The following is a 25,537-nucleotide window of genomic DNA, read 5'->3' on the forward strand; positions in this document are numbered from 1 at the left end:
TTTCCACTATTCTGTCCTCCAAGTCATTTATCCATTCTTCTGCCTCAGTTATTCTGCTATGAATTCCTTCTAGTGTATTATTCATTTCTCTTTGTTTGTTCTTTAGTTCTTTCACATCTTTGGTAAACATTTCTTGTAGCTTCTTAATCTTTGCCTCCATTCTTTTTCCAAGATCCTGAATCATTTTCACTATGATTATTCTGAATTCTTTTTCTGGAAGGTTGCCTGTCTTCACTTCACTTAGCTGTTTTTCTGGGGTTTTATCTTGTCCCTTCATCTGGGACATAACTTTATGCTTTTTACCCTGATTTACTTTCCATAATGTGATTTTTAGTTACTGTAGGATTGTGGGTTTTCTTGCTTCTTTTGTCTGCTCTGTGACAGAGGAGGCTAAGAGGCTTGTGTAAGCTTCTGGATAGGAAGGACTGGGAAAAACTGGGTCTTGCTCTGGTGGGCAGGGCCTTGCTTAGTAAAACTTTGATCTGGTTATCTGCTGATGGGTGGGGTTGTGCTCTCTTCCTGGTAGTTTTTTGGCCTGAGGTGACCCAGCCCTGGGGCCTATGGGCTCTATGGTCAGGTTAATGGCGACCACCAAGAGGGTTTATGCCAAGAGGAAACTTCCCGGGCTGCTGTTGACAGTGTCACTATCCCTGTGGTGAGCCCCTGTTGACCCACGCCTCCACAGGAGACTTTCCACAAGAGCAGGTAGTTTTGGTTCAGTCTCCTGTGGAGTCACTGCTCTTCTCCTTTGAGTCTCAGTACATGCAAAGTTTTGTTTGTGCCCTTTGGGACTGGAGTCTCTTTCCCCCAGTCCTGTGGAAGTCTTATGATCAAATGCTGCTGGCCTTCAAGGTCAGATTTCCTGGGGATTCTTAGTCCCTTTGATGGGTCCCCAGGCTGTGAAGACTGAAGTGGGGTTCATAACCTTCACAACAGTGGGGGAACCTCTTTGGTATTATTGTTCTTCAGTTTGTGGATCATCCACCCAGTGGGTATCAGTTCAGTTCAGTCGCTTAGTCATGTCTGACTCTTTGTAACCCCATGGACTGCAGCATGCCAGGCCTTCCTGTCCATTGCCAACTCCCAGAGTTTACTCAAATTCATGTCTATTGATTTGGTGATGTCATCCAACCGTCTCATACTCTGTCATCCCCTTCTCCTCCCACCTTCAATCTTTCCCAGCATCAGGTTCTTTTCAAATGAGTCAGTCCTTCGGATCAGGTGGCCAAAGTATTGGCGTTTCAGTTTCAGCATCAGTCCTTCCAGCCCTTAATATTCAGGACTGATTTCCTTTAAGATGGACTGGTTGGATCTCCTTGCAGTCCAAGGGATTCTCAAGAGTCTTCTCCAACACTACAATTCAAAAGCATCAACTCTTCAGTGCTCGGCTTTCTTTAGAGTCCAACTCTCACATCCATACGTGACTACTGGAAAAAACCATAGCTTTGACTAGATGCATCTTTGTTGGCAAAATAATGTCTCTGCTTTTTAATATGCTCTCTAGGTTGGTCATAACTTTTCTTCCAAGGAGCAAGTGTCTTAATTTCATGGCTGCAATCTGCAGTGATTTTGGAGCTCAAGAAAATAAAGTCTGTCACTGTTTCCATTGATTCCCAATCTATTTGCCATGAAGTGATGAGACCAGATGCCATGATCTTGGTTTTCTGAATGTTGAGTTTTAATCCAACTTTTCCACTCTCCTCCTTCACTTTCATCAAGAGGCTCTTTAGTTCTTCTTCGTTTTCTGCCATAAGGGTGGTGTCATCTGCATATCTGAGGTTATTGATATTTCTCCTGGCAATCTTGATTCCAGCTTGTGCTTCTTCCAGCCCAGCATTTCTCATGATGTGCTCTGCATATAAGTTAAATAAGCAGGATGACAATATACAGCCTTGGTGTACTCCTTTTCCTATTTGGAACCAGTCTGTTGTTCCATGTCCAGTTCTAACTGTTGCTTCCTGATCTGCATACAGATTTCTCTGTATGGTCACCTGCAGGTCAGGTGGTCTGGTATTCCCAACTTTTTAAGAATTTGGGATTTGACTTATCATGATTGTGCCTCTCCTACCATCTTGCTGTGGCTTCTTCTTTGGATGTGGGGTATCTTTTTCTGGTAGGTTCCATTGTCCTCCTGTCAATGGTTGTTCAACAGCTAGTTGTGGTTTTGGTGCTCTCACAGGAGGCGGTCCCATCTAGTATTCTTCCTGGGAAATCTCATGGAAAGAGGAGCCTCGTGGATTACTGCTCAGGGAATCACAAGAGTCAGACATGACTTAGTGAATAAGCCACCACCACCATTCCTCAGTACTAGAAATTTAATATTTTACATTCTTTTCTTTCAAAATGTTTATGTCAAATAATTTTGACTTTCATTCAAGTGATTATTGTGAATGAATGAAAGTGACTTTCATTCATTTGATTATTCAGCCAGAAGCATAGAATCATATTGAAAATCAATTTTAATGTTAACAAGAGTTTTAAGGAAAAAAACTCTTTCAGTATTTTCCAGATATAAATAAAAGTATATTAAGTTTCACCATATAAAACTGCAAGTATTCAGTCGTTTTGACCTACAAAAAATGGTAACACCATAAGCTTCAATCTATAAATAAAAGTCTGGAAGTTTTTCAATATTGGCAAGCTATAGAGGTTTCAGACTATTCCAAGAAGATTAATTTTCTTCAACACTTTAAACTTTGTCTAATTCTTTACTTAGGCTTATTAGTCATAAGAAACTAAGTTATAGTAAATCATATGAAATTTATTGTAAGGGTACATGTGACAGAGAACACTAGGGACTCAGGTATAAAAGCTCCGTGAGAACAGAGATTTGTCTTAATTATTCATCAGTTCATTCCTCAAAGTCTAATACACTGCCTGATATAGAACAGGTGATAAATACATAAGTGTATCTAAAATATATTTTATATACCTAGAGGAATATCCATTTTTCTATTGATAAACATTTAGGTTGCTTCCATATCTTGGCTATCGACTGTACTTCAATAAAAAATTTTTAAATGCTGTAAGACGAAATCTGGAGCGGTGGCCGAGAGGAGCAACCCCACGTCCAAGGAGCAGTGGCTGTGTGGGTGCAGGAGGGCTGAGAGGAGCTACTCCATGTTCAAAGCCAGGAGGGGCAGCCTTGAGGAGATACTCCTCCTCCAAGGTAAGGAGCAGTGGCTGCACTTTGCTGGAGCAGCTGTGAAGAGACACCACAAGACAAGGTAAGAGAAACCCAAGTTAGATGGTAGATGTTGCGAGAGGGCATCAGAGGGCAGACACACTGAAACCAAAGTCACAGAAAACTAGTCAATCTGATTACAAAGGCCACAGCCTTGTCTAACTCAACAAAACTAAACCATGTCATGTGCGGCCACCCAAGATGGTTGGGTCATGGTGGAGAGGTCTGACAGAATGTGGTCCACTGGAGAAGGGAATGCCAAACCACTTCAGTATTTTTGCCTTGAGAACCACATGAACAGTATGAAAAGGCAAAATGATAGGATACTGAAAGAAGAACTCCCCAGGTCGGTAGGTGCCAAATATGTTACAGGAGATCAGTGGAGAAATAACTCCAGAAAGAACAAAGGGATGAAGCCAAAGCAAAAACAATACCCAGTTGTGGATGTGACTGGTGATAGAAGCAAGATGTGATGTTGTAAAGAGCAATATTGCATAGGAACATGGAATGTTAGGTCCATGAATCAAGGCAAATTGGAAGTGGTCAAACAGGAGATGGCAAGAGTGAATGTCGACATTCTAGGAATCAGTAAGCTAAAATGGACTGGAATGGGTGAATTTAACTCTGATCACCATTATATCTACTACTGTGAGCAGGAATCCCTTAGAAGAAATGGAGTAGCCATCATGGTCAACAAAAGAGTCTGAAATGCAGTACTTGGATGCAATCTCAAAAATGACAGAATGATCTCTGTTCATTTCCAAGACAAACCATTCAATATCACGGTGATCCAAGCCTATGCCCCAACCAATAATGCTGAAGAAGCTGAAGTTGAATGGTTCTATAAAGACCTAGAAGACCTTTTAGACCTAACACCCCAAAAAGATGTCTTTTTCATTATAGGGGACTGGAATGTAAAAATAGGAAGTCAAGAAACACCTGGGGTAACAGGCAAATTTGGCCTTGGAATACAGAATGAAGCAGGGCAAAGGCTAATAGAGTTTTGCCAAGGGAACACACTGGTCATAGCAAACACCCTCTTCCAACAACACAAGAGAAGACTCTACACATGGACAACACCAGATGATCAACACCAAAATCAGACTGATTATATTCTTTGCAGCCAAAGATGGAGAAGCTCTGTACAGTTAGCAAAAACATGACCGGGAGCTGACTGTGGCTCAGATCATGAACTCCTAATTGCCAAATTCAGACTTAAATTGAAGTAGGGAAAACCACTAGACCATTCAGGTATGACCTAAATCAAATCCCTTATGATTATACAGTGGAAGTGCGAAATAGATATAAGGGACTAGATCTGATAGACAGAGTGCCTGATGAACTATGGATGAAGGTTCGTGACATTGTACAGGAGACAGGAACTAAGACCATCCCCATGGAAAAGAAATGCAAAAAAGCAAAATGGCTGTCTGAGGAGGACTTACAAATAGCTGTGAAAAGAAGAGAAGTGAAAAGCAAAGGAGAAAAGGAAAGATATAAGCATCTGAATACAGAGTTCCAAAGAATAGCAAGGAGAGATAAGAAAGCCTTCCTCAGCAATCAATGCAAAGAAATAAAGGAAAACAACAGAATGGGGAAGACTAGAGATCTCTTCAAGAAAATTAGAGATACCAAGGTAACATTTCATGCAAAGATGGGCTCGATAAAGAACAGAAATGTATGGACCTAACAGAAGCAGAAGATATTAAGAAGAGGTGGCAAGAATACACAGATGAACTGTACAAAAAAGATCTTCATGACCAAGTTAATCACGATGGTGTGATCACTCACCTAGAGGCAGACATCCTGGAATGTGAAGTCAAGTGGGCCTTAGAAAGCATCACTACAAACAAAGCTAGTGGAGGTGATCAATTCCAGTTGAGCTATTTCAAATCCTGAAAGATGATGCTGTGAAAGTGCTGCACTCAATATGCCAGCAAATTTGGAAAACTCAGCAGTGGCCACAGGACTGGAAAAGGTCAGTTTTCATTCCAATCCCAAAGAAAGGCAATGCCAAAGAGTGCTCAAACTACCACACAGTTGCACTCATCTCACACGCTAGTAAAGTAATGCTCAAAATTCTCCAAGCCAGGCTTCAGCAATATGTGAATCATGAACTTCCAGATGTTCAAGCTGGTTTTAGAACAGACAGAGGAACCAGAGATCAAATTGCCAACATCTGCTGGATCATGGAAAAAGCAAGAGAGTTCCAGAAAAACATCTATTTCTGCTTTATTGATTATGCCAAAGCCTTTGACTGTGTGGATCACAATAAACTGTGGAAAATTCTGAAAGAGATGGGAATACAGACCACCTGACCTGCCTCTTGAGAAATCTGTGTGCAGGTCAGGAAGGCAACAGTTAGAACTGGACATGGAACAACAGACTGGTTCCAAATAAGAAAAGGAGTATGTCAAGGCTGTATATTGTCACCCTGCTTATTTAACTTATATGCAGAGTACATCATGAGAAACTCTGGACTGGAAGAAGCACAAGCTGGAATCTTAATTGCCAGGAGAAATGTCAATAACCTCAGATATGCAGATGACACTACACTTTTGGCAGAAAGTGAAGAGGAACTCAAAAGCCTCTTGATGAAAGTGAAAGAGGAGAGTGAAAAAGTTGGCTTAAAGCTCAACTTTCAGAAAACGAAGATCCTGGAATCTGGTCCCATCACTTCATGGGAAATAGATGGGGAAACAGTGGAAACAGTGTCAGACTTGATTTTTCTGGGCTCCAAAATCACTGCAGATGGTGAGTACAGCCATGAAATTAAAAAACGCTTACTCCTTGGAAGGAAAGTTATGACCAACCTAGATAGCATATTCAAAAGCAGAGACATTATTTTGCGAACAAAGGTCCATCTAGTCAAGGCTATGGTTTTTCCAGTGGTCATGTATGGATGTGAAAGTTGGACTGTGAAGAAAGCTGAGCGCCACAATATTGATGCTTTTGAATTGTGGTGTTGGAGAAGACTCTTGAAAGTCCCTTGGACTGCAAGGAGATCCAACCAGTCCATTATGAAGGAGATCAGTCCTGGGTGTTCATTGGAAGGACTGATTCTAAAGCTGAAACTCCAGTAGTTTGGCCACCTCATGCGAAGAGTTGACACATTAGAAAAGACTCTGATGTTGGGAAGGATTGGGGGCAGGGGGAATACAGGATGACAAAGGATGAGATGGCTGGATGGCATCACTGACTCCATGGACATTATTTTGGGTGAACTCTGGGAGTTGGATATGGACAGGGAGGCCTGGCATGCTGCAATTCATGGGGTCACAAGGAGTCAGACATGACTGAACTGAACTGAACTGAAGACCAAATCTACAAAAAAGTCACACGGAGAGTCATCACACAGAATTAAATACATTTTTAAAATTAAGAGGGTATAGGAAGCACTTGTGTTCTTAGTCACCAGACACTACATGCCTGCTCAGTGGCTTAAGTTATTTCTGACTTTTTGCCACCCTGTGGACTGTAGCCCATCAGGCTCCTCTGTCCATGGTATTCTCCAGGCAATAATATTGGAGTCGCTTGCCATGCCCTACTCCAGGGGACCTTCCAGACCTGGGGATAGAACCCATGTCTCTTCCATCTCTTGCACAGGTAGGTGGGTTCTTCACCATTAGTGCCACCTAAGAAGACCATAAGTCTCTTTTAATCTTCCATCTAGGGTTCTGCCACTGAGTAATTTAACTATTTTCTATGTGTTTGATTCTTTCACTGAAACTATAAGCTCTTTATGCATTCACCCTCCTCCATATATTTGTTCCCTTCCTGCTTTCTCCAAAATTCAGCTTACTATGACTCATTCCTCTTCCCAAGCCCAGTTGCACCCAAGGATCCCAAATATAATATCCAGCACCTCTTATTTGCACAATCTTAACTTTGTTTATATTATTAATTGCTTAATATTTTTTCATAGTTGTACCTGCCTAGATACATGGTATTTTTAGGCACTGCGGGGACTAACAAAATAAACACACACACACAAAAAAGATGTTCAGGGCATCCTTTACTACCCTGGGTCTAGAGACAGGAGGTTCAAACTGGTAAAACTAAAGACAAGCAGAGAAAAATGTGGCTAGTGGTAAAGTCCTTGTGGCAGGAGTAAGGAGAAGCTTGAGTATAGTGATTCCCATGGTCAGTTCTCTATAGCCAGCTGTGCCAAGCTGTAATGTTGTCCTCCTTATCATCACTGGCCCCATCTCCTCAGGAAATTCAACAGAACACAACAGCCTTGCTTAGGGTTTTGTTTAGGGGATGAATGAAGTGGAATGATATTCCATGAGAAGGGGTCCCAGATATAGAGAGAGATTGAAGATACAGGAATAGAGAACAATGGTGAGAGGCAGGTTATAATGGGAAGCAATGTTCAGCATATATTAACACAGGGACAGATGGGTAGGGCAAAACTAAAACATTTACTCCCAAAATGTGAGATGAAGTCGGTTCCTGAAAAGGTTATGCTTAAAATTAAGGGCTATTTGTGTTTACCTCTATGGTTGATAGCATTTAACCCACTACTCTGTCCTTTTTTGCTTTGACTTTCTCATTCTTCCTCACTCCTGATGTTTTTCTTCTAGGTAAAAATAAAATAAAATCTCCTGCCAATCCTCAAATCCTTTCTACGAAGGCAGAAGAGAATATAGTAATTTTATTACCAAATAAGCATTAATCTTCCCACGTGGCTCAATGGGCAAAGATTCATCTACAGTGCAGGAGACACAGGACATGCGGGTTTGACCCCTGGGTAAAGAAGATCTCCCAGAGAAGGGTGTGAAACCTATTCCAGTATTCTTACCTGGAGAATCCCATGGCTAGTGTAGTCTGATGTGCTACAGTCCATAGGGTTGCAAAGGGTTGGACATGACTGAAGTGACTGAGCACAAGCATTAATGTAGACTTTATGTGCATCATGGGCAATTTGCTGAAAAAATTGTAAGGATGGAAAGAAATTTCACTTTTTAATAAAAATAGCCAGGCCTGTGCCATCCATTCCCTCTGTGTTCTTGGGAGCAGTGATAATTGGCACACAGGTAAGGGGACTTAACAGAACCATTTATTCCACATGGTTCATCTTAAGTTCACTTGAGATCAGCATGACATTTGTGTTAGCTAATTATTTTTATCCAGTAGAAAACACACTGTCATATGTCTCTATGACAAGCAGGTAGTGACAATTTAGAGCCAAGTGTTGCTCATAAATTCCCATAGAGATGAGGAATTGGACTATCCTTAATGTGTCTAACTCAAAGAGAGAACTCCAAGGCCCTTAGGGAAAACATTCCTGGGCTGTAAAATGTGTTGTTCAGTTGCTCAGTCATGTTTGACTCTTTGCAACTCCATGGACTTCAGCACACCAGGATTTCCTATCCTTCACTATCTCCCAGAATTTGCTCAAGCTCATGCCTACTGAGTCAGTGATGCCATCCAGTCATCTAATCCTTTGTCACCCCTTTCTCCTCCTGCCCTCAATCTTTCCCAGCATCGTGATCTTTTCCAATGAGTTGACACTTCATATCAGGTGGCCAAAGTATTGAAGCTTCAGTATCAGTCTTTCCAATGAATACTCAGGGCTGGTTTCCTTTAGGACTCACTGGTTTGATCTCTTTGCTGTCCAAGGGACTCTCAACAGTCTTCTCTAGCACCACAGTTCAAAAGCATCATTTCTCACATTCATACATGACTACTGGAAAAATCAGAGCTTTTACTATATGGACCTTTGTTGGCACAGTGATGTCTCTGCTTAATACACTGTCTATCAGGCTCTACTACAAAGCCACAGTTATCAAGACAGTATGGTACTGGCACAAAGACAGAAATATTGATCAATGGAATAAAATAGAAAGCCCAGAGATAAATCCACGCACATATGGACACCTTATCTTTGACAAAGGAGGCAAGAATATACAATGGATTAAAGACAATCTCTTTAACAAGTGGTGCTGGGAAATCTGGTCACCCACTTGTAAAAGAATGAAACTAGACCACTTTCTAACACCATACACAAAAATAAACTCAAAATGGATTAAAGATCTAAACGTAAGACCAGAAACTATAAAACTCCTAGAGGAGAACATAGGCAAAACACTCTCCAGCATACATCACAGCAGGATCCTCTATGACCCACCTCCCAGAATATTGGAAATAAAAGCAAAAATAAACAAATGGGACCTAATTAACCTTAAAAGCTTCTGCACATCAAAGGAAACTATTAGCAAGGTGAAAAGACAGCCTTCAGAATGGGAGAAAATAATAGCAAATGAAGCAACTGACAAACAACTAATCTCAAAAATATACAAGCAACTCCTACAGCTCAACTCCAGAAAATAAATGACCCAATCAAAAAATGGGCCAAAGAACTAAATAGACATTTCTCCAAAGAAGACATACAGATGGCTAACAAACACATGAAAAGATGCTCATCATCACTCATTATCAGAGAAATGCAAATCAAAACCACTATGAGGTACCATTTCACGCCAGCCAGAATGGCTGCGATCCACAAGTCTACAAGCAATAAATGCTGGAGAGGGTGTGGAGGAAAGGGAACCCTCTTACACTGTTGGTGGGAATGCAAACTAGTACAGCCACTATGGAGAACAGTGTGGAGATTCCTTAAAAAACTGGAAATAGAACTGCCTTATGATCCAGCAATCTCACTGCTGGGCATACACACTGAGGAAACCAGAAGGGAAAGAGACACGTGTACCCCAATGTTCATCGCAGCACTGTTTATAATAGCCAGGACATGGAAGCAACCTAGATGTCCATCAGCAGATGAATGGATAAGAAAGCAGTGGTACATATACACAATGGAGTATTACTCAGCCATTAAAAAGAATACATTTGAATCAGTTCTAATGAGGTGGATGAAACTGGAGCCTATTATGCAGAGTGAAGTAAGCCAGAAGGAAAAACACCAATACAGTATACTAACGCATATATATGGAATTTAGAAAGATGGTAACAATAACCCGGTGTACGAGACAGCAAAAGAGACACTGATGTATAGAACAGTCTTATGGACTCTGTGGGAGAGGAGAGGTGGGAAGATTTGGGAGAATGGCATTGAAACATGTAAAATATCATGTAAGAAACGAGTTGCCAGTCCAGGTTCGATGCACGATACTGGATGCTTGGGGCTAGTGCACGGGGACGACCCAGAGGGATGGTATGGGGAGGGAGGAGGGAGGAGGGTTCAGGATGGGGAACACATGTATACCTGTGGCGGATTCATTTTGATATTTTGCAAAACTAATACAATTATATAAAGTTTAAAAATAAAATAAAATTAGGAAAAAAAAAATACACTGTCTAGATTTGTCATACCTTTTCTTCCAAGGAGAAAGTGTCTTTAAATTTCATGGCTGTAATCACCATCTGCACTGATTTTGAAGCCCACCAAAATACAGTATGTCATTGTCTCCCTTTTTTTCCTATTTGCCATGAAGTGATGGGACCAGATGCCATGATCTTAGTTTTCTGAATGTTGAATTTTAAGCCAGCTTTTTCACTCTCCTCTTTCACTTTCATCAAGAGGCTCTTTAGTTCTTCTTCACTTTCTGCCATAAGGGTGGTGTCATTTGCATATCTGAGGTTGATATTTCTCCTGGCAATCTGATTCTAGCTTGAGCTTCACCCAGCTTGCCATTTCACATGATGTACTCTGCATATAAGTTAAATAAGTAGGGTGACAATATACAGCCTTGACATACTCCTTTTCGAATTTTGAACCAGTTCATTGTTCCATGTCCAGTTCTAACTGTTGCTCCTTGTGCTGCATATGCTGTCTCAGAAGGCAGGTAAGGTGGTCTGGTATTCCTGTCTCTTTAAGAATATTCCACGGTTTGCTGTTACCCACACAGTCAAAGGCTTTAGTGTAGTCAATGAAGCAGAAATATTTTTCTGGAATTCCCTTGCTTTTTCCATGATCCAATGGATGTTGGCAATTTGATCTCTGGTTCCTCTGCCTTTTCTAAATCCAGCTTGAACATCTGGAAGTTCACAGTTTACCTTCTGTTAAAGGCTGGCTTGAAGGATTTTGAGCATTACCTTGCTAGAATGTGCAATGACTGCAGTTGTGCAGCAGTTTGGGCATTCTTTGCATTTGCGTCCTCCTTCAAAAGGACTTATGCCAGCACTGACCCCATGGCAGGTCACTGTTGACCCACACCTCCACAGGGGACTCCTGGGCCCTCATAGGCAAGTCTGGCTTAGTTTCTTGTGGGGTCACTACTCCTTTCTCCTGGATCTTGGTGCACACAAGGTTTTGTTTGTGCCCTCCAAGAATCTTGCCCTTCAAGAACTATAGACAGAGTTTCATGACATTGTACAGGAGGTGGTGATCAAAACTATTCCCAAGGAAAAAAAATTCAAGTGGCAAAATGGTTACTTGAGGAGGCCTTACAAATAGCTGAGAAAAGAAGAGAAGCTAAAGGCAAAAAAGAAAAGGAAAGCTATATCCATCTGAATGCAGAGTTCCAAAGAATCTCAAGGAGAGATAAGAAAGCTTTCCAAAGTGATCAATGCAAATAAATAGAGGAAAACAATATAATGGGAAAGACTAGAGATCTCACCAAGAAGGTTTGATATACCAAGGGAACATTTCATACAAAGACAGGCACAATAAAGGACAGAATAATGTTAGGTCCACAATAATGGACCTAACAGAGGCAGAAGATATTAAGACGAGGTGGCAAGAATACACAAAAGAATTATACAAAAAAAGGTCTTTATGACCCAGATAATCACGATGGTGTGATCACTCACCTAGAGCCAGACATCCTGGAATGCGAAGTCAAGTGGGCCTTAGGAAGCATCATGACGAACAAAGCTAATGGAAGTGATGGAATTCCAGTTGAGCTATTTCACATCCTAAAAGATGATTGCATCCTAAAAGATGATTCTGTTAAATTGTTGCACTCAATATGCCAGCAAATTTGGAAAACTCAGCAGTGGCCACAGGACTGGAAAAGGTCAGTTTTTACTCCAATTCCAAAGAAAGGCAATGCCAAAGGATGTTCAAATTACTGCACAATTCCACTCATCTCACATGCTAACAAAGTAATACTCAAAATTCTTCAAGCCAGGCTTCAACAGTACTTGAACTGAGAACTTCCAGATGTTTAAACTGGATTTAGAAAAGGCAGAGGAAGCAGAAATCAAATTGCTAACATCTGTTGGATCATAGAAAAAGCAAGAGAGTTTAAGAAAAACATCTACTTCTGCTTTATTGACTATGACAAAGTCTTTGACTGTGCAGATCACAAACAACTGTGGAAAATTCTTAAAGAGATGGGGATACCGGACCACCTGACCTGCCTCCTGAGAAATCTGTATGCAGGTCGAGAAGCATCAGTCAGGACTGAACTTAGAACAATGGACTGGTTCCAAATTGGGGAAGAAGTACAACAAGGCTGTATATTGTCACCCTGCTTATTTAACTTCTATGCAGAGTACATCATGTGAAATGTAGGGCTGGATGAAGCACAACCAGGATTCAAGATTGCTGGGAGAAATATCAATAACCTTAGATATGCAGATGATACCACCCTTATGTCATAGAGCTAAGAGGAACTAAAGAGCCTCTTGATGAAAGTGAAAGAGGAGAGTGAAAAAGCTGGCTTAAAATTCAACATTCAGAAAACTAAGATCATGGCATCTGGTCCCATCACTTCATGGCAAATGGATGGGGAAACAATGGAGACAGTGACATACTTTATTTTCTTGGGCTCCAAAATCACTGCAGATGGTGACTGTGGCCATGGTATTAAAAGACACTTACCCCTTGGAAGAAAGGTTATGATGAACCTAGACAGCATATTAAAAATCAGAGACATTACTTTGTCAACAAAGGTCTGTCAAGTCAAAGCTATGGTTTTTCCAGTAGTCATGTATAGATGTGAGAATTGAACCATAAAGAAAGCTGAACACCAAAGAATTAATGCTTTTGAACTGTGATGTTGGAGAAAACTCTTGAGAGTCCCTTGGACTGCAAGGAGACCCAACTAGTCAATCCTAAAGGAAATCAATTATGAATATTCATTGGAAGGAGTGGTGTTAAAGCTGAAGCTCCAATATCTTGGCCACCTGATGGCAACTGACTCAGAAAAGACCCTGATTCTGGGAAAGATTGAATGCAGGAGGAGAAAGGGACCACAGAAGATGAGATGGTTTGATGGCATCACAGACTCGATGGACATTAGTTTGGGCAAGCTCCAGGAGTTGGTGATAGACAGCGAAGCCTGGCATGCTGCAGTCCTTGGCGTCACAAAGAGTTGGACATGACTGAGTGATTGAACTGAACTGAGTACAGCACTTTAAGAGCGTTATTTTTTAGGATTTGAAAAAGCTCAGCTGGAATTCCATGACATCCACCACCTTTGTTCATAGTAATGCTTCCTAAGGCCCACTTGACTTCACACTCCAGGATATCTGGCTGTAGGTGAGTGATTACTCATTCGTGGTTATATGGGTCACTAAGACCTTTTCTGTACAGTTCTGTGCATTCTTGCCACCTCTTCTTAGTATCTTCTGGTTCTTTTAGGTCCATACTTTTTCTGGTTGTAAAATTGCGAGAGGCTTTTTCTTAGCTTCTTGAGACTTACAAATCAAAGGGACAGATAATTAATTTACAATGATATTTTTTTAAAAAAATCTAAGGGGAAAAACAGAAGGGAATGTCTCTCCCTATGGGCACCAGAGAAAATTTTTAAAAATAAATTAGGATTGCTTTTTTCCCTTATAGTGTATGACAGTAGTTCTCAGAATGGGGTCATTTTAAAATTCCTGAATGAATTTTTGGTTGTCACACTGGAGGAAGGGGAATACAAGCATCTAGCATGGAGGCCAGGGATGTTAAAACATCCTAAAACACACAAGACAGCCTTCCATGACAAAGAAATATCCAGCTCAATATCTCAGAAGTGCTGAGGCTGAGCAAGCTTGCACTTTGAGAAAAGTAACCACATCATTTATCATCTAAACTGGAACACTTTTTAGAATGGAAAGCTGGTATGGTTATTATAAGTCTGGGACAGCAGATATTTATATCTGTATCATGTTGTCCAGAAGACAATTACCAATGATGTGAGATTCATAAATTATGGTCAGGATATTTACACCTCATACAGTCTCTTAGGATGTGCTGGGAAAGACTGAAAAATTAACATTCTGCAAAGGAGTGGGAGTGTGCCCTAATTTTCAATGTTCATGATTATGTAATGTGGTTGATTTTGATCTATCACATGACTCACTAAATGTGGAGGGGGTGAGGTGTGCAGGAGCACATCATTATACAGGACTCACACCAGGCAAACAGCAAAAGTGTTGACAACCTCTGAAGCAAAGAAAATAGTGAAGTAATAGGAAGTGAGAAATGGGGAATACCTATCACTTTGTTTTTAAGGTGATTTAATTATAAGCTTATATGTTTTTTAAAAGGGGTGTTTTTAACAATGAAGTCTGAATTCCTTGCAGATTTATCAATGAGTTTCATGAGATGGCATGGGCTGGATCCAATATACCTCTATAATTTATTTTATAATTAGCTAGAAGTAAAATTTCACTTATAAGCTGAGAATATGTAAAGTAACTACCAAGAGTGAGAGTCTGCTGCCTAAATTCTTCTCACTCTCCCTCCCCTCAAAAGAAGAAAATTCACTCATTTAATTGTTCAGAGCTCAGGTATTTCTCAGTGAAAAGGATGATCTCAAAAGCAAGTGTTTTGGCTCCGTGTTGTCTCTGCAGCCTCTTGCCACCGTGTGGCACATTGACCCTAGTCTTTAAATAAGGTCCCAGAATGGCAAGTTCAGAGATGAAGACAGAAAAAGTTGGCAGGTAGGAACTCCCTGTGCCAGAATTCTACTTTCACAATATTCAGGAAAAATCTTCACAGTCTGTATAGTTACGGTTGCGGCCCCTTCCTGGTTTCATCCTAGAATGAGGCGAGAACTACCTGTTGTACTAATATCATTGAAAATGATTTGCCAACACTTCTTAGACTTGTCAAGCTTATATTATGTTAGCTCCATTTTAGTCTTGTCTCAATAAATACCATGTTTGGAAAAAAGGTGTTAAAACATATTTAAAATACCACAACAATATTTTATAATAATATAAATGATATTATTAATATATTGATTGACTAACTAGCTATAATACTTTTCATAATTTTCTATAATGTGCTCCCTTTAAGTTGTATAAAACCTTATATCCATCTGAACTCAGGACTCTTAAAGGGGTTGAATTTTTGGCCTTTGGAGGAGTTAGTTATCTACAAACTTTCATATTTTTTTCTGGTTTTAGACTATTCAGTTTTCTCCTCAGTCACACTAAAAAAAAAAAAAAAAAAGTCTAGTTTTAAAAATATTCAATTAAATCAAGAATTTAATATTCTTAAAATTAAAACTTTTTTTCTGTACCTGTTTATACTATCTTCTTACTTAATATGTTGTATAGATATCTTATCTTGGTTTACTGTATGCCAAACACTCCACAGGATTTTCCATCTTAAAAGACCAAACTTTTGGTTTTATTTGTTTAAACTGACTTACTGATTGCTGAAGTCTAGCATTTATATATGGGAAAAGGCAATGGCACCCCACTCCAGTACTCTTGCCTGGAAAATCCCATGGATGGAGGAGCCTGGTAGGCTGCAGTTCATGGGGTCACTACAAGTTGGACTCGACTGAGAGACTTCACTTTCACTTTTCACTTTCATGCATTGGAAAAGGAAATGGCAACCCACTCCAGTGTTCTTGCCTGGAGAATCCCAGAGACAGAGGAGCCTGATAGGCTGCTGTTTATGGGGTCGCACAGAGTCAGACACGACTGAAGCGACTTAGCAGCAGCAGCAGCAGCAGCATTTATATGTAACTCATAGGTGTATAGCTTATTTTCAAAGAAAGAGAACATCCATGGGATTAGCACTCAGATTAAGTGAAAGTCACTTTCTGGCACCCAGAAACTTACTTCGTTCTAGTTGCAACACATCTTTGTCTTCAAAGTAATAAGTATTATGACTCTAATTACTATAGATAAGAGTTCAATTCAGTCGATCATCATGTCCAATTCTTTGCAACCCTATGGACTACAGCACACCAGGCTTCTCTGTCCATCACCAACTCCTGGAGCTTGCTTGAACTCCTGTCCATCAGGTAGGTGATGCCATCCATCCATTTCATCCTTTGTCATCTCCTTCTCTGCCTGACTTCAGTGTTGATAGTGGCCTCTGATCAGGCCATGATTAAAAAGATAGCATTATAATTTGGTATTTTCTTTATCTTTGTATGTCAGTGCAGCTTAGTGACTTCACCATTAATATGATCTATTAGTCTTAGAGATTTACTTCACATTTATTTAACTATAGGACTAGATATCAATATACATTGAAAAAGATGTAATTATTATTATGTTTTCACCTGGGTTGTTTAGCAATCAAGTGTAGTGGAAAGAATATAGGCTCTGGACTGACACAAACCTGGATCTGTATCTCACTAGAGTCATTCAATTGATGTGTAACCTTGGCCTGAAGAACCCATTTTTCTGACCCTTAGTATCTTCATTTACTACATAGTAATAAGAGCAGTAATATAAGTAAATGTGAACAGTAATCAAGATAACATAATAAAGCATCTAGTATTATGCTTGCTACAATGAATAGGACCCACATAAAAGTATCTGTTAATAATGACAAAGGAAATAATAAAATATGTTTGAATAATGCATTATAATGTGATGATAAAAACCAAGCTCAGGCTGCGTGCTCCCATGGATGAGCATTTAAATATTAGCTGTGCCAATGACAAGCTATGTTAAATACACAGAATACATTCACACTTCTGGTAAGTGACTCATTGTCTGCACCTCTAAAAGTTAAGTTTTCACATCTGTAAATTAGAAAGTGATACTCACAGATGTGAAATTTTTCACTTATATAATGAAAATTAGAGATTGTATATATAAGAAACATAGCACAGTTTCTGTATGTTAAGAAGCCTGTCATCTATGGTAACTACTGTCTTACTGCTGCTGTCAAGCATTGTGAGGATTAAATATGCAAGGCTATGGAAAGTTCTGGATAGGGTGCCTGGGTCAGGAAATAATAACACTATTGCAGTTACCTCCACTACAACGTCCATTACCACTGCTACCAAAAACTGGCTCTGCAATTCCAAATTTCTAAAGGTCAGAACTAAAGAAATGAGCATGATGCATGGAGGATGTGGATAGGACAAAAAAAAATTCCTGACACTGTCCACAGTCACTGTACACTCACCTTAATCCTAAGGATTAACTTCTTACTGATAAATTTATCTTTTCAAAAAAAAATTTTTTTTTTGGTTGTTGTTTTTAGGTCCCTATATAGAAACAAGGTCTCATATGTTTTTCATTACAAAAATACCTCTTGGATTTTTCTTCAAAAAGCTGTTCAAAACTGGCAGCATGAGTGCCCTCACCAGAACGCAGCAAGACTATGAAAGTAACCGTCTAGAAATTTGGGAGCCCTGGATTTTCTTCTCTTCGGCATCTTTAACCCTGCTGGTAATCAGATTATCTGGACCCTAGTAAGCTTTCTTCTCATTTAAGGAACTAGGACCTTCATTTCCTAGACAGGAGTAAACATCCATGAATGAATTTTACCCACCAGGATACATTGAATTGTTTTTCTAAGAAACAGCTGGATTCACTATCTGGAAGAATCACAGACACTTCTTCCTTTTTAATGCTGTGAAGATAAAAAGAGTCTTTCTTTTCCAGTAAGTTAGAAGAGGACCCACTAAGAGTGACTGAAGGAGAAAGCATGGACAATTACAAGAAATAATATATCACAAGGACACACAAAAGAACAGTGAGGTGGAAGATATATTTTTCCAGTCCTACCTAAATATCTGGGTAATATGACCTAACTTTCTCATTGGAGATATGTCATATTATGTACTTGCAGTATAATGGCATTAATCAAATATCAAAAAATGATTAAGATGAACTAGGGATTTTAATGTGTTAAAATTAAATTGAATTTTAACATTTGTGGCTCTTGATAATTGTGGCAACAAATTAATGAGATGTTATGCTCATTTTATTTTTTTTGAAATAGTTAACATACTATTTCAATAAGTAGTGTTATGTTTCTTTCTGCTGTAGAGCAATTTGATCCAGTTATATTATACATATATGAATATATATACACACACATATATAATATATAATATAATATATTATATTACAATATCATATATTAAAATATATTACAATATAATAGAATATAGAATATATATATATATATATTACATGTATGTATATATTTGCTAAGGCACTTCAGTCGTGTTCGACTCTGTGTGACCCCATAGGTGGCAGCCCACCAGGCTCCCCGTCCCTGGGATTCTCCAGGCAAGAACACTGGAGTGGGTTGCCATTTCCTTCTCCAATGCATGAAAGTGAAAAGTGAAAGTGAAGTCGCTCAGTCGTGTCCGACTCTTAGAGACCACATGGACTGCAGCCCACCAGGCTCCTCCACCCATTCAATTTTCCAGGCAAGAGCACTGGAGTGGGGTGCCACTGCCTTCTCCATACATATATATACATATACATATATATATATTAGATATTATATAACATGTAATATATATATACATATATATAATTAAATATATATTATTAAATTATAAAATTAAAGCATATATGATTATATAACATTATTATATATTAATGTATTATAATATATAATAATATATTATATAATATATATAATACATATGTAATATATAAAAAATATAACAATGTATTATATATTACATATAATACATATTTATTATATATACATATATAATGTATATGTATACATTCTATATATATAATATATATGCATATATAATATACATGTATACATATATACACATAAATAAAAAATATATATTACATATTAATATAATATATAGCTTATATATTATATATATATACAATTATATATAATTATATTGTATATAATATATATCATATAATAGATCTTATATTATTATATTATTTATAATTCATATTTTATTTTTTAATAAATTCAATTTATATATTATTATTTAATTTATATTAAATAATTATTATTTATATTATTATTTAATTTATATTAAATAATTATTATTTATATTATTATTTAATTTATATTACATCATAATATATTATATTATGATACAATATATAATATAATTATATATATGTGTGTATATATACATATAATACATATACATAAATACATATATATATACATATATATATATATATATATATATATATGGAGAAGGCAATGGTACCCCTACCCAGTACTTTGCCTGGAAAATCCCATGGATGGAGGAGCCTGGTAGGCTGCAGTCCATGGGGTCGCTAAGAGTCGGACACGACTGAGTGACTTCCCTTTCACTTTTCACTTTCATGCATTGGAGAAGGAAATGGCAACCCACTCCAGTGTTCTTGCCTGGAGAATCCCAGGGATGGGGGAGCCTCGTGGCTGCTGAAGTGACTTAGCAGCAGCAGCACATATATATAATACATATATATATTTACATATATAATACATACACATATAATATATAACAATATGTATATTCGGAGAAGCCAATGGCACCCCACTCCAGTACTCTTGCCTGGAAAATACCATGGATGGAGGAGCCTGGTAGGTCATGAGTCCATGGGGTCACGAAGAGTCGGACAGGACTTAGTGACTTAGTAGTAGAAGATATATATAATGTATATGTACATATATATATGTATGTAACATATATATATGTAAAATTTATATAAATATAATTACATATATATGTAAAAATATATTTACATATATATGTAATATATATTACATATATATGTATATTAATATATATACATATATAATGCATATATATAATATATATAATACATACAAAACTGCTGCTAAGTTGCTTCAGTCATGTCTGACTCTGTGTGACCCCATAGACAGCAGCCACCAGGCTCCCCTGTCCCTGGGATTCTCAAGGCAAGAACACTGGAGTGGGTTGCCATTTCCTTCTCCAATGCATGAAAGTGAAAAGTGAAAGGGAAGTCACTCAGTTGTGTCCAACTCTTAGCGACCCCATGGACTGCGGAGCCTACCAGGCTCCTCCATCCATGGGATTTTCCAGGCAAAAGTACTGGAGTGGGGTGCCATTCCCTTCTCCATATAATACATATATATATAAAATATATTATACATTATTCATTATATAATATATAATACATATATATGTATAATATATAATACATACATATTATATATTATATATAAGACATATATATAATACATATAATATATACAATATATAATATATATACATATTTATAATACATATAATACATATGTCTATATATGTATATAATATATATATACATATATACATATATATAATATATATGCATATATATAATATATATTTATAATATATTATAATATATTACACATACCTAATGTACATGTATACCTAATGTATATGTATACCTAATGTATTCATATATGTATACATAATGTATATGTATACATGTACATGTATACATAATAATATATATGTATACATATATATTATGTATATAATATATATATGTGTGTATATATATATGCATGCGTGTATGCTAAATCACTTCAGTCATGTCTGACTGTGACTCTATGGACTTTAGCCAACCAGGCTTCTCTGTCCATGGGATTCTCCAGGCAAGAATACTCGGGTGGATTGCTGTGCCCTCCTCCAGGGGACCTTACTGACCAAGGGATGGAACTTGTGTCTCTTATGTCTCCTGCATTGGCAGGCAGATTCTTTACCACTAGTGCTACCTGGAAAGCCTATGTACATATATACACTCTCTTTTTATATTCTTTTCTGTTGTGGTTTATCACAGGTTATTGAATATAGTTCCCTATGCTATACAGCAGGACTTTCTTGCTCTTTTAGTCCATACACAATAGCTTACATCAGCAAACCCCAACCTCCCAGTCCATTCCTTCCCCACCCCTCTCTCTGTTGACAACCAAAAGTCTATGCCTGTGAGTCTGTTTCTTGTTCATAGATTAGTCCATTTGTGTTATATTTTAGATTCTGCATATAAGTGATATCATATGATATTTGTTTTTCTCTTTCCGACTCATTTCACTCAGTATGATGGTCTCTTGTTTCATCTATATTGCTGCAAATAGCATTGTTTTGTTTCTTTTTTATGGCTGAATAACATTCTCCTGTATGTGTGTACCACATCTTTCTTCATTCATCTGTTGGTGGACGTTTAGGTTGTTTCTATGTCTTAGCTGGTGTGAATAGTGCTGCTATGTACATAGGGGTGCATGTATCTGTTTGAATTAGTTTTGTCTGGGTATATGCTCAGGAGTGGGATTTCTGGATCATATAGTAATTCTATTTTTAGTTTTTTGAGGAATTTCCATACTGTTTTGCATAATGGCTCCACCAAATTACATTCCCACCAATAGTTTAGGATATTTCCCTTTTTTCCACACCCTCTCCAGCACTTGTTATTTGTAAACTTTTTAATGATGGTCATTAAATGACCACTAACCAGACGGTCTGATTGGTGTGAATTGATACCTCACTGTAGTTTTGCTTTTTAAAAAAAGACATACTGATTTTATTTTTCTAATTTAAGGTCTAAGTCAAAAGAGTTATTAGAAGAGATTTGGAGACTTAATTACAATAACATTATGGATACTGAGAACTAGTACCTGGCTACCTATTTAATCAAAGTGTCAATAAGATATTTTAGAATAACATCAAGCAGAGTATATTGGGCTTCCTTTGTGGCTCAGCAGTAAAGAATCCTGCAGGAGACTTACAGGAGATATGGGCTCAATCCCTGGGTTGGGAAGATCCCCTGGAGAAGGAAATGGCAACCCACTCCAGTGTTCCACACATAGGAGTCGTGTGGGCTACAGTCCATGGGGTAGCAAAAGATCAGACTGAGAGACTAAACAACAAACATAGTAATGTGATTGTAAGGAGCTTTAACTCTTTCATAAGAGAAGAATCTTTGTTCATTATTTTTGCTTTTTTTTTTTTTTAATAATTAAGGACATTAATAAAAGTCAATACAGAACAAAAAATATATTCTGATGAGATATGGAGCCTCTACTATTTGAATAGATTTTACAGAGGATACACAAAAACATTTTAAAATCCCTTGTTAAGATTAATTTATTATGTTAACAGAGAGAAATCTAAATTCTAACTTTTCATGAATATATTTGAAAGTAAAAGATTCACAAGCTCCTTTTCATTCCTTAAATTATCCCATGACCAAATTCTTCAAAATTCAACAAATTTGCCAAAATTTTAATACATTTTATAGCTTCTTTTCAGACTAGGCTATTATAATTCAAGGCAAATAAAATCACTTTCCTCAAATTCTCAACAACTTACTCTATGTCCTCAGATTTTTGTCCATCACTATGCTCTCTTGAGAATATTTTGGAACAGACACACACTCTTTAGTGTAGGATTATATCACTCTCTTTTTCTCTTTATTAATTAATTAATTTATTTATTTTAATTGGAGGATAATTACTGTACAATAGTGTGGTGGTTTTTACCATACATTGACATGAATCAGCCATGGGTGCACATGTGTCCTCCCATCCTGAACCCCCCTCCCTCTGCCCTCCCTACCACATCTATCCAGGTTGTTCTAGAACACTGATTTTGAGTGCCCTGCTTCATGCATGAACTTGCACTGATCATCTATTTCACATGTGGTAATATACATGTTTAAATGTTACTCTCTCAAATCATCCCACCCTTGCCTTCTCCCACATAGTCTGAAAGTCTGTTCTTTACATCTGTGTTTCTTTTGCTACCTTGCATATAGGAAAGTTGTTACTGTCTTTCTAAACTCCATATACATGAATTAATATACTGTGTTGATGTTTCTGTTTCTGACTTACTTCAGTCTGTATAATAGGCTCTAGTTTCATCCACCTCATTAGAATTGACTCAAATGGTTTGTTTTTTATAGCTGAGTAATATTCCATTGTGTATATGTACCACAACTTCCTTATCCATTCATCTGCCAATGGACATCTATGTTGGTTCTCTTCCTGAAAACTTCAGAGGAAGGTAAACTCACAAACTCATTCTATGAGGCCACCATCACCACAATACCAAAAATAGACAAAGATGCCACTAACAAAGAAAACTACAGGCCAATCACTGATTAATACAGATACAAAATTCCTCAACAAAATTCTAGCAAAGAGAATCCAACAACATATTAAAAAGATAATACATCATGATGAAGTGGGCTTTATTCCAGAGATGCAAGGATTCTTCAATATTTTCAAATCAATAAATGTGATACACCATATTAACAAATTGAGATAAAAAACATATGATTATCTCAATAGATGCAGAGAAAGCCTTTGACAAAACTCAACACCCATTTATGATAAAAAAAAAAAAAACCTCTCCAGAAAGCAGGCATAGAAGGAACATACCTCAATATAATAAAAGCCATATATGAGAAACCCACAGGAAACATTATCCTTAATGGTGAAAAGTTGAAAGCATTTCTTTGAAAATCAGGAACAAGACAAAGGGGCTCACTTTCATCATTAGTATTCAACATAGTTTTGGAAGTCCTATCCACAGCAATCAGAGAAGAAAAAGAAATAAAAGGAATCCAGACTGGAAAAGAAGAAGTGAAATTCTAATTGTTTGCAGATGACGTGATCCTCTACATAGAAAACCCTAAAGATACCACCAGAAAATTACTAGAGGTAATCAATGATATAGCAAAGTTTCAGGATATAAAATTAACACACAGAATCCCTTGCATTCCTATACAGTAACAATGACAAATCAGAAAGGGAAATTAAAGAAACAATTCCATTCACCATTGCAATGAAAAGAATAAAATACTTAGGAATAAATTTACCTAAAGAAACAAGAGACCTATAAATAGAAAACTATAAAACACTGATGAAATCAAAGATGGCACAAATAGATGGAGAAATATACCATGTTCATGGATTGGAAGAATCAACAGTGAAAATGAATATATTACCCAAAGCAATCTATAGAATCAATGCAATCCCTATCAAGCTACCAATGATATTTTTCACAGAACTAGAACAAATAATTTCACAATTTGTATGGAAACACAAAAAACCTCGAATAGCCAAAGCAATCTTGAGAAAGAAGATTGGAACTGGAGGAATCAACCTGCCTGACTTCAGGCTCTACTACAAAGCCACAGTCATCAAGACAGTATGGTACTGGCACAAAGACAGAAATATAGATCCATGGGACAAAATAGAAAGCCAAGCAATAAATCTATGCATCTATGAGCACCTTATCTTTGACAAAGGTGACAAAAATATACAATAGATTAAAGACAATCTCTTTAACAAGTGGTGCTTGGAAAACTGGTCAAACCATTTGTAAAAGAATGAAACGAACATTTTCTAACACTATACACAAAAATAAACTCATCATGGATTAAAGATCTAAATGTAAGACCAGAAACTATAAAACTCTTAGAGGAAAGCATAGGCAGAACACTCTCAGACATAAATCAGCAAGATCCGCTATGACCCTCCTCCCAGAGTAATGGAAATAAAAACAAAAATAAACAAATCAAACTTAAAAGCTTTTGCACAATGAAGGAAACTATAAGCAAGGTGAAAAGTCAATGAAACAACTGATGATCAATTAATCTCTAAAATATACAAGCAGTTCATGCAGCTCAATACCAGAAAAATGAACAACCTAATCAAAATATGGGCCAAAGAACTAAACAGACATTTCTCCAAAGAAGACATACAGATGACTAATAGACAGATGAAAAAATGCTCAACGTCACTCATTAGAGAAATGCAAATCAAAATTACAATGAGGTATCATCTCACACCGGTCAGAATGGCCACCATCAAAAAGTATACAAACAATAGTAAATGCTGGAGGGGGTGTGGAGAAAAGGGAACCCTCTTGCACAGCTGGTGGGAATGCAAACTGGTAGCCACTATGGAGAACAGTGTGCAAAAAACTGGAAATAGAACCAGAACTGCTGGGCACGCACACTGAGGAAACCAAAATTGAAAGAGACACACGTGCCCAATGTTCATTGCAGCACTGCTTGCAATAGCTAGGACATGGAAGCAACCTAGATGTCCATCAGCTCCTTGTAGATTTGATTTATATTTCTCTAATAATTAGCAAGTTGAGTCTCTTTGACTGTGCCTGCTTGCCATCTTTATGTCTTCAGGCCTCTGTTCTCTTTTTGTTGCATCCTATATTGACTTTTTAATAAAAATCTGGTATCCTCTTTTCCTAAATGAGACAACTGACT

General features: G+C 37.6%; 1 pseudogene; it reads left to right on the forward strand.

Annotated features, from left to right (window-relative positions):
- The first annotated feature begins 581 nt into the window (after positions 1–581).
- The window catches only part of LOC138988262 (craniofacial development protein 2-like), a 71,187-nt pseudogene continuing 46,231 nt past the window's right edge, over positions 582–25,537 (forward strand).

This window comes from Bos mutus, chromosome 6, assembly GCF_027580195.1.
Source record: "Bos mutus isolate GX-2022 chromosome 6, NWIPB_WYAK_1.1, whole genome shotgun sequence".
NCBI lineage: Eukaryota > Metazoa > Chordata > Mammalia > Artiodactyla > Bovidae > Bos > Bos mutus.